Source organism: Gallinula chloropus (genome assembly GCF_964237585.1).
Source record: "Gallinula chloropus genome assembly, chromosome: 17".
NCBI classification, from domain to species: domain Eukaryota; kingdom Metazoa; phylum Chordata; class Aves; order Gruiformes; family Rallidae; genus Gallinula; species Gallinula chloropus.
The window spans coordinates 10,592,078-10,607,068 of NC_140102.1; positions in this window are offsets into that span (position 1 = coordinate 10,592,078).

The following is a 14,991-nucleotide window of genomic DNA, read 5'->3' on the forward strand; positions in this document are numbered from 1 at the left end:
ATGGGAGTTGGCATTACTGGTCAGTTGAGAGGATGCACAGAAAGGACTATGAGCAGATTCTGCATCCCAAGACGTCTTTCCAGTAGAATAATATAGATTCAGTTAGTATGAGACTTCCAGTGAAACCCTGGGGGTATGTGTGATATGACCGAGAAATGAACATCATAGATAGTTGCATCATTTAAGTTTGAATATTGAATGTTGTCTTTCAACTTGCTCTCTCCCTTTGAGTTTGTGAGATGAATGCTGTTTATTTGTCTCTGTCTCCCTTCAGCTGGTCCTCTAGAAAATTCAGCACTGCATTTCGGAACTGCTTGTGGTGTGGATTCACCTTTCAAAGCTTTACACAGGTTTATTCTCAACTCTCTTTTTCTTTATTTGACCTATCTGTGTGGGAGACCACAGATTTGCATGAAGATGTTTACAGGAATGGCCTGGACATTTGTATTTAGTCAAATACATTTTTAAATATAGTTTGGATTCATATGATCTTTAATCTCTTTTCAGAAGCTCATGCTTTCTTGCTCCCTGAAAATAGAAAAGGGAAGTGTTTCCTTGTAGTACAAGAGAAGGCTGCTTTTCTAATGGTAGTCGTGTAACTCTATTTTGAATGCATCAGATTTCCCATTATCATTATTTGCTGCTTTTCTGTTTTGTTTTGTTTGTTTGTTTCAAGTGCCCAAGTCTGTCAGCAAAATTGTCACAAAAAAAATTTTACAGCCATATGAGACTGACACTTTTATAATGTTTAAATGGAAATAGGAGTTTCTGCTTTGGATGCAGCCCCAAGCATTTGAGAGCTTTTGAAATGTTGAGATGTGAGAAACTGTCTTGGAACAGGCTGTTCTTATCCTGAACCAAATTTCTTGGTGTATTTCCAGAAGTACTGAACAAAATTGCAAAATGGGACCCAGAAGAAAAATTCGGGACCCAGCAGGACATGACCTGTTCTGTCCTTTGCTCCTTCTGTTGTTAGAGCCAACCTAAAGCAGTCTGCCAGGGGCACGTGAAAGCAATGACACAGAGGTAGCTGGAGCAGATAAATTACCCACCAACAAACCACTTCATGCATGTGAAGTTCTCAACTGCCACATTTCCCCAGTGGAAGTGTATTTTGTACCACGAGACTGGATTTAAAATAAACCTTGCAGTTCTTCATTGAGTGTCAACCTGTAGTAAATGTAGGGAGGTCAGTGAGATCCCATCTGGTGCAGGATGGTATTTAAGAGCTTACAGGTACATAAAATGGAACATCCCATTGAAATATTGAATGGTGAATGTCACAAGAGGTGCCTGTAAATCATTCAAGTCTGAAGAATAAGTACAGTGTTTGCCTGAAGGGAAGGAGGCATTTTTATTCCCACTTGGATGGGAAATGAATGTGATTTGGAGGATTTCTGTTGGTTAAAATAAAATACAGTGTACTGCATAAAGATGAAGGGATTCAGATGAGCGCTGCGTGCGATGCTATTTCTGTTGTGCAGGGTAGGTACATGGCTGTTAGCTATCAACAGCTTCTGGTTGAGGGAGCTCAGAGACAGAGTGAGAGTAGGAGTTGTGTCTGGTCAGAGCTATCATTCAAGGAGCACAGAGTTCAGGTTGTGTGGACAGGTACCTTGTCTTCATAACCTGTTCTCATATCCTCCCTATCCAGCAATTTAGGAATAAGGGAGAAAAAGGTGTGGGTAACCTTAGGTATGGTACCTTACAGTTATTGAAAATAACCTCAGGTGATGCTAGCTTAAAGATGTTGAAATGCTGTTCCCCAGCTCTATGAGTGGACTTGTAGGCAACACAGTTGGCTCAATTTCATCCTGCCAATATTTATGCTCTCCACTTTGCACAGAGAAGCAGCTGTACCAAATGTGCTTCCTCTGACTGCCTTACACTTTGCACCTTTTCTGAACGTCTCCAAGGACACGTCAGCGTTGTGTGAACAGGGGATTCACAGAGTTTTTAAGCATGTGCCTAAATGAAATGCATAAGGAATCTCACTGAAGGCAGGAAGCAGATGTTTAAATGCCTTGCTGGATCACCACTAGTCACATAGTTTTTTAGAGCCTCAGTTTCCCCTTTCTGTAATGAGGGCTTTCCTACTTCCCAGGAGTGTAGTGAGGTGAAACATTAAACACTGTGAGGTTGCTCTGGCACTCAGGTGGCTACATTATGAACATTTTTAAAAGAACTCTTCTAGACTTCTGTTTTTCTAAATAGATTATTTCCATCAGCCTTTAAATCTTATTTACATAATAGTTCTGCAGCTGATGACACACCAAGGCATCCAGTAGCTTTGAGAAATCAAAAGTAAGGCCAGTCCATAGATGATCCCCAAATCAGTGCTATTTATGAACTTGCTCATTTTCCTAGTTAAAAGGACAGGCTTGATGCTTACCTTTTGCTTTGGTTTAATTTTAGTTTTGGAAATAGTCATAAAAGGAAGAGAAAAAAGCTCACAGCTATAGAAGCCAAGACTTCTATATAGGTAAAGGCAATTTTTTTCTTGGTCTGACTTTAAAAGTGCATTTGAATTTTGTCCTCTCTCTGGCTGTGAAACTGTAGTATGTCTTTCTGCAACCTCTGCAGAGAGGAATACAGTGCCTTTTTGATATGCACGCTGCATTTTACTCTTCAGACTCTTAGTTTTGTTAGCTTTTTGCCTGTGGAAAGAGACTGTGTAAGCATTGCCTGACAGGTGGTGTGAGGAAGAAGATTTCCTCCTTGGTCTTAATTCTGCTGTGGCTTCCTCTACAGCCAGCAGTGAATCACTCACACCTTACTGTGGGTAAGTCACTTGGCCTCTCAGCCTCTGCTTTGCCAAGAAGTATGGCAAGGTCTATGTGACTGTCCTCTGTATGTTGAGGCAACCTGGGATTCTGCTACTGGGTCACTGCATTCTGCTACCTTCACCTGAGATCATCACACCTAAGCACCAGACACTGATGTAGCTTCATATGTATTTGAAGAACAGAGGATAGTCCTGTGCGTGGGTAGGAGAGACTTTGCTTAGTGCTGTTGTGTATAAGAGACAGAGGTAGTACAACCAGGCTGATGTGAGGCAAGTAGAGACACACAGATCAAGAAGTCTGATAGCCTGATTCGGTCCAGATAGGTTTTGGGGATAAAATTCTCTACAGGAATGTTAGGACTGAGATCGAGGAAATTCTTGGCTCCTGTTTGATGGATGCAGTGTCCAGAACAACTTACTTTGTGCAAGTTTTTGTACACAAAAAGGCATAACCAGAATAACCCACAGGTTTCTGAGTGCTGATCAGCTGCAGGGGTTAAAAAGTCAACATCACCAATACCAGAAGAGCTGTGGCTTGACCTAGAGCAGTATCAGTCATCTTCAGACCTACCAGCTGTTGGGTGCTGCACAGGGACAGGATGATGCAATGTCAACAATGTTATTGAAGCCATGCTTAATAAGTAACAGCCCAGGGAAGATCCTGGAGCTCTCTTTCTACAGGCATCCTCATCTCCCAATCTATTACCTTATTGAATATTAGATTCTAAATGGATTGAGGCACTGATGGATCATGCATGGATATTTCTCATAATACAGCCCACCTGATAGGACAGGGTACTCATCAAAGCATTGCTAGGGAACAGCAGTAGCTCTGCCCCTGGGGACTGTTGGGTCCATCCCCACCTAAACTCTACCAAGTTTTGTGGTGTATGCCATTGCACAGGACTTGGGGCAGGCACCAAACTGGCGTTAGGAACCTAAGAAAGAGAAGTCCTAGTGAGAAAGGGGCATTCAAAAGGGGTTGCCAAAATAATTGGAAGGCAGCTGTTAAGGTTCCCTCAACACTGTGTGTCTGGGGATGTGGCTGAGATCCTAGCTTTAGAGCTCAGTCTAGGTTTAGAGTCAGGTTTAGGGCTCTGGGAATAAGAAATTCAAGCCATAAAATTAAGACTAGTGTTCAAAGGGGATGCCAAATTAAAGCGAGGGCTTCTACTAGGGCTCTCCCCTGAGTGATCCTTTGTTTGGGGGACTGGAGTGCCCCATGGACTAGTGCCAATCTAAGCATAGGTGAGGGATAGAATCATAGAATATCCTGAGTTGGGACTTATAAGGACCATTGAGTCCAACTCCTGGCTCCACACAGGGCCAGCCAAGTCAGACCATGTGACTGGGTGCATTGTCCAGACGCTTCTTAGGTCTTCAAGAGGCCTGAGTGGCTCTTAGGCTGGAATGGTGGGGTCCTTCCTGACTAGAGATTTGTAGCCTTCTGGCTCCTTCTGAGATGTATTTCCTCTGCTAAGAACGGATGGTGCACATGCACCAAGCCTGGCACCACTGCACACTGGAAGTGTAACCAGAACCAGAGGTATCCTGTGCCTGCACAGCAGCCCTCAGTGCCCTGGGGGACATTCACCCAAGCTAAAGGATTAGGGCTGTCACTGGTAGAGAGGAAAAGAACATGCCATGACTCTTTTCCCTTAGCACAACCAGGGTTAACACAATACAACCTCAACACCCACTCATTTTTTCTTGGGACAGAGCTACTCTCCTATGTAAACAGAGATTAAGTTCATTGCATCCTTATAAAGGACCCAGCTATCAAATTGCATTTCGAATTGCACAGAGGTCCAGGGAGAGGGCAGGGATCTCAGTTTCACTAATGAACTTTGCCTCAAGCCTGTCTGTCTTTTTTTTTAAACCCTTCTCTACTTCCCAGAAATGGGTTCTGCTTTTCAACTTTTGGTATTAACACCTCATACAACACTGAGAGTCCAGGTCTCTGCTTTTTACTTCCTGTCCTTAGACAGTTTAACCTCCAGGGATTCCCGCTGCTCCACTGCCATCCTCGAGCTGTAGTTCTCAGATCCCTTGCCTATCACTAGCCATGTCGTATGGTTATCTGCTGTTCTCCAAGTATTTGGAGTTGACATTCCTGTAATTTCTAGTAAAAGGATGTGACTAAGCACCAAAAAAAAAACCAACAAACCAGAAGAAAATACAGAAGAGGTGACTCGTTTCGCAGCAGATGAGTAATGACAGAGAGTACAGAGCTGGTGGAGTGCTCATTCTTCAGAATATGTAGCCATGTGTATTTCTCCTTGTGAGGGAGTTCCTGGAAGTGGCTTAAAATGCAAGAATCCCTTTGCTTTGTTTGCATTCTGGCTAGAGCATAGTTCATTCAGCCCTGAAGAATACCACAAATCCTTTTTAATGCTTCCATTACTTTTGCATCATTTTGCATTTGTGCCAAACACCTTGTGGCAGATCAGAGATGCCAAATTACCACCTCCAGGGAAACAAAACTTCTGTGCTCTTACAAGAACAGTATTTGCAGGATGAGAATTTGTGCTGCACTGTCACAGATCATGGTTTCAGCTCAGAATGAGGAGATAGGGCTAGTTCCAGCTTTTGTCCCTGTTGTTGTGGCTGTTACTGTGGCAGTAGTTTTAAACATGTCGACACCTGTTCTCTGTGGCAAGTAGTCACCATTAATCCTCTCCCTGCTGAATCACTGAAGAACCACCGATGGAACTGCTTAGACTCAAAAGCAAGTTTCATCTTTAAATTCACGTGGTAGTTGGCTGTTATGGAAAGGAGCTCTTGAACTATAGTCTGACCTGAATATTATTCTCTGCCATGTTCTCTGTTGGAAATTATTTTTAGTCCATGATGTGTTTTCAGTGAGACAGATATGTTGTCACTGCTTCTGTTGTGATTGCCTTAACGCCTTCACTCTCAGCTGACATCAAGTGTCAACATAAATACAACTGGGATAGGAATTTGCTTTGGGGTTTCTAGTGGGTCATGGGAAATTAAGTTTACCATTCATAAGCTATGATTTGAGCTGGTTCTCAGTTTATGTTGAACTCTGCTGTCACAGCATATTTCCATTAACCAGAAGATCCTCTTTAACTGGTCAACACCTCCATGAGGCAGGTTTCTTAATTTTCAGATAGATGGTCAGTTTGTATATATTCAGTATTTTGCCCTGAAAACCTCTGGCATCTAGTATGTGAAAACTGGACAAAATTAGAGAAATTAATGAAACTAACATGTCAAGGGTGCTGCTGTCAGAGGCAGGATATTGAGCTGTGGGTCTCTTAGTTTGACCCACCTGCTGTTTCTGTGTTCCTATGTACAGACAGTCAACATCTAAGCCTCATGTATAGAAAGGGTGGAAACTGAATGGTAGCAAGACAAATGTTCTTCAGATGAAAGAGTGTATCTATCAGCATGAAACCAGGACAGGCCTGTGCTGAATGTCTTTACATTCGAATGTTGAACTATGTCAGTTTAAAATGTCTGGAGAAGAGAGAAGTGTCCAGCTATAAGAACTTTTGCTTTTACTGAGTTTATATTTTCAAAATAGCTGTTTGTTTGGCCTTGAATAAACAAGCTTCTAAAACACTGTGTTGGGCAATCTTGGCCACTAACGTGTGTCTGTCACATGTGTTTATGTGTGTGTCTAACCCTTTTAGTCCGACTGAGTTTCAGTGTCAGGCAAAGAAGTATAAAACGTGTACAGTCTGCCAGGAGTCTGGGCTTGGTATGCGCCTGGAGTCCTGCACAAATCTGCTCTTGGCCTGGGGAGGAAGCAGAAGAGGGGAAGTCCAGCTTGGCTTCAGACTGGTAAGTGGCACCTTTTTAGCACTTGACGTGAAAACAAAGACTGACATCTAGGAACTCAGTATCACTTGTCTCTTCTTACTCGCCCCAGGTTGTGGGGAGTGCAAATAGGCAAAGGAAGGAAGGAAAGAAATGGGCTGATGAGCTTTTGGCAGGAGTAAAAGGCCTACTGAGGACTTAGTCTAGAAGAAATGCTACTTTTGGACTTGAGATACCCCTTAGTGATGGCTACCTGGCTTTGAAGGACTAAATTCCCTCATTCCAGGAGGTGACAGATGCTGGCTAGAGCTGATGAAAGAAAAGAAATACCCTTATAGCAGAGGTATGGCGAGGCTCTGCCATGTCAGGAGGGAGTTACCTGGGAGAGAGTGACCCCAGGCACCAACTGATGAAGAAAAATGAGGGATGAAGCTTTAATAATAAGGCACTGACCATGCTTTTAGGCAACCCAGAGTAACTCTGTAATCAGTTATGGATTCCACATGGTTTGGAGATTGAATGTTTTATGGTGGTGTTTTTGTTGTGCAGCACTCAAGAGGCTGCACCAGGGAATGCCGGTTGGGAAGGGTGTGTTAACTCAATGTGGGTCTCAAGAAAGCAAGCAGCACAGCAGAGGATAGATGTGTCTATGTCAGGGAACACCTGCAGTCACATGATGGGAGAGCTATGGATCTCACCCCTCTGTAATTCGTAATGCAGCCTGAAGTGACAGAAAGGTTGGTCACTACTGGAGTACAGCATCCAAAACACTCTGCCTGAACAAACTATTGTGAAAGCTGCTGGTGCAGACAGGGAAGGAGAAGAGGGACAGAAAGGAACCCAAGATGCAATCAGCCCTGTGGTTGTGGTATCTGGAGTTGGGTCTGGGCTTCTTGATTTCTGTAGAGGAGGATGTGTGAGGCTGAAGGACCAAGTCCTTTTCCTTTTTGTTTCTGTGCTGTGCTGGCTGCTGGGATGAAGCTCTGGAGATGCTCTTTCTGTGCTCCAAAAAGCTTTCAAATTAATTTAATTTTGATTGAATAGGACACCCTGACCAGTCACTGCTGGTAGTCCTTTAATCTGTAGCAGACAAACCTCAGATGTTCCTGTGTGCATTACTGCTTTTATTTCACTTCTACACCGACACTGCTGCACCATGCAGAAACTGGTCTGTTTGTTATGGGGACCAGTAGCTCTGGTTTTTGTATTACAAAACAAAAAGCATTTAAAAAAGAACATGTCAAGGTTTTCTTGAGTCAGCTTTGTTTCCTCCTGCCACTACCTTTCTTTTGACAGTTTCTGTGGAAGACTGTGCACTAGTAGTTTGAATCCAGGGAAGGCTTGTGGTGATAAATTAAAGCAAAGAGATGAAATGTACTGTGCTGGTATAGCCACTGTCACATGATTTGGAAAGGGACTGTGCCACTGTTGAGAACTTTGATTTCTTTACCACAGCCCTTGCCCAAGACTGTGTTTTCTAAAGTTTACTGTTGCACCTTCCCATTTCCCAAGACCTCTCACAGGATCTGCAGGACACAGCAGGCACTGAGCTGTATTATTTAACTGCCCAAAGTATTGCTGTTTTGCATATCTCTGCTTTTCCCATTTCTACACTTAGTAGTTAACAGTTGTACAGGTTCTTGGTGTCTCTGAAAGAATACTCAACAGTCAATATTCATCATCTCAGGTATTTCTGGGCATGTTCCAATGCTGTAGTACTATCCATACACATCCCATACAGAATTCGCTGAAGTGCTGGTCCCAGTAGCTGATCCAGATTTTGGACATAAAAAAAGGAAAGGAAAAAAAAAAAGACTTATGAAAATTGTGAATGTCTAGAATTCGTTGCTGATAATAACTTAATTGCATTTTCCAATTTAATGAGCTGAAAATGTGTTATTCCAATATGGAAAAAAAATCTTGTGCAAAGAAAGGTCTTAAAATTCAATACACAATGTAAAAAAGAAGGGAAGGATATGCATGAAATTCTGAAAGCAGCTTATTCTCTATTGAAATAAAAATATGTAGCACTCATCCAGCTCAGCTCAGATATTCTTACACTACATATTTAATGACAAAGATTAATATTCCAATTCTGAATGCAGGGAATCAGGGGCTTTTTCCATTCCCATTGCTTATTCTCATGCTCATGAATGAGCAATAGTTGAATTTTTTGCAATTGTTCCAGCTGAGTAAATTTTGGGACTGTAATATCAGCATGTCCCTAGAGGAAAGGGTGTAAAATTTTGAAGGAAAAAAGGAGCCTCTCACAGTGATCACTGTGTGGGAAAGTGGTTAAGGATAACACATCAGATCCAAAGGGAATTGTGCAAGAGCCTGGAAACACCATTTCTTGAAAGGATTTGAACACCGGGGAATTTCCAAAGTTAAACAGCAGTGAAAGATGAGCAGGGGAAAAGAAAAGGACAGAAAATATACTCCAGAAGACCGAATTTCTCCCTGCCTGCATGCTGCTGCTCCTCTTCTTGGTGAAGAAAGCAGACAATTTCTTGTATTCTTGCACAAGAAAAGGGTTGTTTCACAGCAGCTCCCAGGGCCATTCAGAAAGGAGGGAAGTCATTATGAAACAGTGCTGTTATCCCTGGGACCAAGAGAGAACTGGGACCCTAAATCTGCAGTTGCACAATCTGGCACCAGGATGTGGCAAGGTCTGTTTGTAGAGTTGCTTTTTCTCCTGTCAGGTTCTCCACAGCTTTGCTTGGACAGTACATGAGTATCACAAGAACCAGCTCTTCCCCTCTTCCCTTGCAGAGAAACTTAGCTTGCACTCTGTGTGCTTATGTGCTGGTTCTCTGGACATCCTGCCTTGCAGCACTCACACATCTGGCTTTTATTTCCAGGATTTACCCTTCCTGAAGAGCTGGAAATGCAGCAGGGAGTGAGCAACAGGGCTGAGTGCTTAAACTGTGTTTAAGCTGGGGGCCGTGAGAGTGGAGTCAAAGGCTAGTGTGAGTGAGCCTCTCCAGCAGCTTGTGCCTTCCCAGAGGCATGTCCTGGCCCCTGCACATCCTGCACCAGCTGCACATATTCTCCCTCTCTCCCTCCCCATTTCAGCACCAGCTCTGACACTGGTGGATGTCACTGGATTCCAAAGAGATGGCAGGGAACCGCAGAGCTCCAGTGTGGATGCTATGTACTCACTTTTGTTTCTCGGAAAGGCCTGTGGGGTTAGGCAGAGAAGTGGGATCTGCTTGTCTCCATTTGTTCTCTGATTGAGCAGTCCTGCTCATTTTGGAGAGGAGATGAAATGCAGATGCTAGTACTCACCTTGATTAATGAATTGAAGGTTTCAGTGTGATCTTGGAAAGGCTCGCTGTGTGCAGCAGTACAGCTCTGTCATTTACCTGGGAATCCCAGGAAAGACTGGGCTCCTTTTCAGTTCTCATTTAGGGGATTTTAAAAACGTATTTCCCCTCCTTGCTCTTCTTTCTAAGAGAATGAGGTTTCCACACAGAAACACAGAATGATAGGAGTTGGAAGGGACCTTGAAAGATCATCTAGTCCAACCCACCTGCCAGAGCAGGATCACCCAGACTAAATCACACAGGAACACATCCAAGTGGGGTTTGAATGTCTACAGAGAAGGAGATTCCACAACCTCTCTGGGCAGTCTGTCCCAGCGCTCTGTCACCCTTACTGTGAAAAAGTTCCTCCTCATATTCACATGGAGCTTCCTGTGCTCCAACTTGTACCTGCTGCCCCTTGTCCTGTCACTGCCATCACTGAGAAGAGCCTGACTCTGTCCTCCTGACTCTTGCCCTTTACATATTTATAAACATGAATAAGGTCACCCCTCAATCTCCTCTTCTCCAGGCTAAAGAGGCCCAGCTCCCTCAGCCTGTCCTCATAAGGAAGGTGTTCCACTCCCTTCATCATATTGGCAGATGGTCTATTAAGACAGAAATCCCTGTTGCTTCCACATACCCTTAACTAACATCAAGAACTTAAAAAAAAAAAAAAAAGAAAAAGCATAGTTGTACCAGGTGCACAGGCAGCCTAATGCAGGTGGAGCTGCTTGGGGCTCAGCATGTGCAGCCTATGGAGTGTTTGCCCTCTATGTCCTGCACGGTGTTTGCATGTATCGCCTGGCTGTGTGAGGCAGAAGCATGGACCAGGGACCTAGGGTGTAGGGTATGGCAGGGTATTGGAGATGGGGGGATGCTTGGTGGTGGAGAAGCAGGCAGAAGGCTTAGGAGGTGATGCTCAGGCAAGCTTGTGGGTTTCTCAGCATTTAAATAGTCATTCACACCTCTCCTCCATGCAGAACACAACCCAGAACAGCTCCAAGCCCAGATCTTTCCACCTCCCCTGGCATTGGGTGTATTGAGAGCAGAGTAGTTTCCAAAGCCTCTGTGTGAGGTTAAAGAGGACAGCTCAAGCTGACCAAAGGATTCACCACTGCCTAGGCAGGGAGGTCCCTCTGTATTTCCCCTCTGTGCTTGTTGCACCTCCTCTCAGCAGGAATTTGACTTTTAACAGGCACCTTTTGTTCAACTCCTCCTGAGCTCCCAGGGCTTAGCTCTCATGGCAGATCACTGTATTTCAAGTGCTGCCTGAAAAAGAGGAGCATAATTTCCCTTGATCTGCTGACCACACTCCTAAGGGAGTCTAGTATCTGCCAGCCAGGTTTGCAGTGTGAGTACACTGTGGCCCAGGGTCAGCCTGGCCTCTGTTGCAAGCCCAGGCCCTTCACAAGAGAGCCTGTACTGAGCATGGTGTTACTCTGCCCAGGTGCAGATCCTTTATCTCCAGACTTCATGATGTTTCTGTTCGGGTTTAGCAAGGTCCCTGTGGATGTTGCTCTGCTGCTTGTCCATCAGCCACTCCCCTTAATTTAGCCTTAGCCAGAGGTTTGCTGAGTGCATATTCATCGCCATCGCTTTCCTTTTTGACTTGCCAGCTGTATTTGAACTAGTCCACCTTTTCTGAACATCCTTAGAGGGCTTTGGGCATTAGAGAGTTCAACGTTTGTGTATGTTACTTTCTTCACTCTACAAAGATCACACATCAGGTCCCTCAGCAGATCTGCTTCCCTTGTATGTTATGAGTGGCTTGTGCTGCCTTGTGCTGCACTCTCAGCAGATGAAGGGACCTGCAGGCTGCACAGGACCTGGTGAGCAAACCCCACTCAGGGCAGCTCTTGAACTGAGCATGGCAGTGAATTGTTATTCCACTGACTGTGGCTCACTGAGATCTTATAAAGAATACGACAGCAACTGTATAGGTTGTTACATATAGGTATATGTGCATTGAATTATAACGATGCTATATTTAGTATTTTCAGTGAGTTCAGCACTTTTATGTGAGTTCAAACCTTCCACTGATACCCTTTGGAGTCACTACCATAATACTTTGCCCTAATTTAGTCAATACAGAGTTCAGACAGAGTTTACTGTTGGTGTCTTGGGATGTACACAAAGCTCCTTTTTGTTTTCTGGTGTCCTTACTTTCAGCTGCTATACTAATTATACTAATGAGGTTGAGTCTTTAAGAAAACTGCTGGATTTTCTCAAGGAGAGCACTCAAGAATTAAAGACTGAATCAGAAGTTTTCACTATTGATCTAATCTTGAGCATGGCTGAACTTTTATAGAGAGAATAAAAGGCTGATGCTGTGTAGCACACCGTATGGATGTACTCCTTGAATGAACTTAATGGAGAAGAGTTTCCCTTGGGCAGTGGTCTGTGCCATGCAGCCCACTAAGTAGAGATGTGCAAATAATTGACTTTCAATATGTTGGTTGAACTGTAGAATAGAGGATGTTCAAGTTTTGGGTTTGACAGAACATTTCTTTTAGGCATTGCTTTGTAACCAGCAGGAAAGGAAGGAGGAGACAGCAGCTCTGCCTTTAACCTAGGAATATTCCACAAAGATATGGGAGTCCCTGAGAATCTGCCAGGTCCCTGTTTTGATTTCGGTGATGTGAGAAATGGCACGTCCTGTGACTGTCCTGGTCAAGTGCTTTCCTTTCATTCGTGTTTGCAACCCACAAAGACAGATCCCTCAACAGTGGGAAACTGCAAGTTAGAGTGGCTGAGGAAAAATAGTGCCAGAGTAATGCTGAGCTGTTGGCACAGGATGTAAATTTGCCCCCTCCCAGACATCCTTCACTGCCCTGCTACTGCACTCCCCATACATGGACTGCTAGTGATTGCTCTCAGACCCTTTTGGGGCTGATGGGAATCTGTTTAACTGCTACAAACGCAGCCAGAGGTGTGTTTTCAAGACCTGAGATGAAGTGCCACCACATTTCTTAGCTAGATCCAGGGGAGCTGTTCCCCAGCACGCGTGTCGATGAACAGGAAAACCAAAAAGCCGTGATTTGGAAGTTACTTAAACGTTAATCTCAGCGAAACATTAGGTCAGTGAGTCATTTTAAAGCATATTTCTCTTTTCTGATGTCAGTAACACAAGGAGCTGAGGTTGCCTTTTCTGAATCAGAGAAGTTTACAGATTTACTTTTATCAAGAATTCTGAGAAGCAGCAAAGAAAGAGAAACATAAATTAGAAGTTCTTCAGTACCAGAATTTCCGGTTACTGAGTAGCTGTTTTTCCAGCTGTCTCAAAACTATACAAACTTGATTTTAGAGAGAGCAAACATGGCCCTCAATAAAGACAAGTTGTTCGTATGTGAAGGAAAACAATATGCAAAGGTTAATGTGTCTCAGTTTCTGAAAACCTGTACTGAGACAAATGTATCATGAGCATCAACACCTGCAAAACTCCCAGCCATGTCTCTTAGAAGATCTGAACAATAAATTCCCATTGCCTGTGTTTTTGTAATCTGATTATCATATGGAGACAACTAATATTTCTGGGCAATAAATAAAACATCACTGGAGGAGATGAATAGTGTATGAAATATATTTAGTTTGGGTTTTGGTTGCATGCTCTTGGAAAGTTTCCTAGACTCTTGTCCAATGGTTTAAATGTAATTTAGAGTTGGGAAATGCAAAATACACCCCTTATTTATTACATTAAGAGCTTGATGACTCTAGACAGTGCTCTGCAAGCAAGCACCAGCAGAAAGAGACATCCTCTTGAGTATGTTATAATGTAGTTTAGACAGCGCAAAGACAAAGCAAAGGAGCGTATTTAGAACACTATCATAAAAATGCCTCATGAGTTTGGTGTGTGGTTAGGGTTCTTTTAGTTCATATTTTAAAAGATGAGATGAAAAGTGATAAATTTAGGGTCAATATCTTAATCAGCTTTTCTTTGCTGAGTAGAAATGTCTGCCTTTTTGTTCAGTGATGTACTTTTCTTCCCGTCAATCTGTGGAAAGCAGCACTGAGGAAAAGGAGGCATGGAGAAAACACAGTGCTTGAAAACACCATTAATGCCACAAACCTACTCTTCAGCTGCAGACAAGGCAGCAATCTTGTTTTCTTTAGTCTGGACCTTGACTGTCACGAATCCTGCTTCGGCATAGAAGTCTCCATCTTCCTAGAACATGGTTTGATTTGTCTCCAACTCTATTTTGCTGAATGAAAAGCACACATATAGCATGTGTAGATGCTGGACCTCTTTGGGATTGTCTCCTCACCTCCAGGATCCTGAGGGCTGGCTTTCAACCAGCATCTAGTTTTCTTTTCTTCAAACTCGACTGGTACCAGTCATCCTCTGAAACCAGCTTCCCTGTCTGAGAAGCAGGTTCTACAGCTGGTAGCTCAGAGTCTCAAGAATATGTTGGAGCTTGCTTAGTGCAATACACTCCTGCTAAAACAAGCAAAGGTGCATGCTATCACCAGCAAGGCTGAAGGAGAGGCTCCTGGTGCCTCCAGTGCCCACACTGGTACGTTTGGTCACAAGATCATGGGATTAGACTAACTCCCCCATGTATTGTCCCAGCCAACTCAACCCAATGGCCAAGACCTTTCAAGGCCTCTGCAACAACCTACCTCCATGGGGAATTTCTTCCCAACTCCTTCCCTTAGTATTTAGGCTCCACTCTTAAAATCTGAGGATTTCTATCCCATGATGATTTCTTACCCTTCATAGGGTAACTGTTGTGTTCATGTCATCCTTTACTTCAGATGTGAAATAATTTTCAAATTTGGTCTCTATTGAAGATTTGGGAAAAAAATGTAACAGAATCCCAACAATATAAGAGGCAATTTAATGCCTGTTTATTAGTTAATAAATAGTGATTCTGTTAAGAATTACAATTTTAATTAAAGTCTCCTTGAGCATATCTTGGCCTGTAATGCTCTTTAAATACCTGAGCCGCTTTTCATGCAGCATACAAAGCCGGTCACACTGGCAGCAGAGGACCGGAGAGTCCTTGCAGTGAAGTGCTATGTGTGGAGACTTATGCCAAGGCAAACGTCTCCCAGAAAAGGATGATAAACGTGGAAGTTTTGAGAAATAAGCAAACAGAGAAATAGAGGTCACAGTCC